Source organism: Elephantulus edwardii, unplaced genomic scaffold (genome assembly GCF_000299155.1).
Source record: "Elephantulus edwardii isolate Elephantulus edwardi_28Jun2011 unplaced genomic scaffold, EleEdw1.0 scaffold00083, whole genome shotgun sequence".
NCBI lineage: Eukaryota > Metazoa > Chordata > Mammalia > Macroscelidea > Macroscelididae > Elephantulus > Elephantulus edwardii.
Window position 1 is genome coordinate 6,588,720 of NW_006399833.1, and position 1,138 is coordinate 6,589,857.

The following is a 1,138-nucleotide window of genomic DNA, read 5'->3' on the forward strand; positions in this document are numbered from 1 at the left end:
AGAAGCAGATTACAACGTCCTTCTCCTATGGAGTTGATTCAAATAACAGACTTTTGGTTAGCAGTTAAATGCTTTGCCACTGTGCCACCAGAGCTCTTTTCCAAATTCCAGACTCTGAGGATTGTTCATGTATGTATTTTGGAGGGCTGGTTTATTTACTTACTTGTTTTATATTCAGTTATATCTTTTTCTTCATTCACACTCAGAAAGCAATTAGACCCATTGAGAGTATGGCTTGGAATAGAGGCTGAAGTGATTATACAAATGAACCAAAAAATAAAAAAAGGAGAAAGTTTCAGACAAAAGTACAATTTTAATATACAGCCACTATCTAATTTTAGAACTTTTTTTCTCACACTAAGAAAGAAACTACATATCCCCCTAGTGCTTGCCTTTTCAATCTTGGGCAACTTCTCTATCACCTACCTTTCTGGATATTTCATGCAGTATGTGGCCAGTTATGTTTGACTTCCTTAACCTAAGAGCTCTGGTGACTTAGTTGGTATGGAGTTGTGCTGTCATCTGAAAGGTAGTTGATTTGGATCCATCATTTGAAAAGTGAGCTATTTCCTTCCATGTGATTTACAGCCTCTGAAAGCCCACTGAAGGGTCAGGTATGAGTCAGTCTCAATTTGACTGCAAATTTTTTTTCTAACTAGCAGAATGATTTCAAGATCCATCCAAGTTAAAGCTCATACCAAGACCACATTACTTTTTATTTCTGAACACTGTTTCATTGTATTGGTGTGCCACATTTTGTTTATATGTTCATTAGGTGCTTGGCATCTAGGTTGCTTACATGTTTTTCTATTGTGAATAATGCTACTATCAACAACCTTGTACAAATTGTGTGAAGATATGTTTTCAGTATCCTTGGGCTTATATCCAGGAGTGGAATTGCTGCGTAATTTGGTAACTTTTAATTTAATTTTTAAGAAACCATAAACATTTTCCCTACTGCTGTACCAGTTTATTTCTATAAACAATGCAGGAGAGCTCCAATTCTTCATATCCTTGCCAGTACTTGTTTTTTTTTCCTTTTTCCCCCCATTAATGACCATCGTAGTGAGTATGAAGTAGTACATCCCTGTAGTGTGGATTTATATTTCCCCTCTGACAAATGCTGAATATCTTTTTA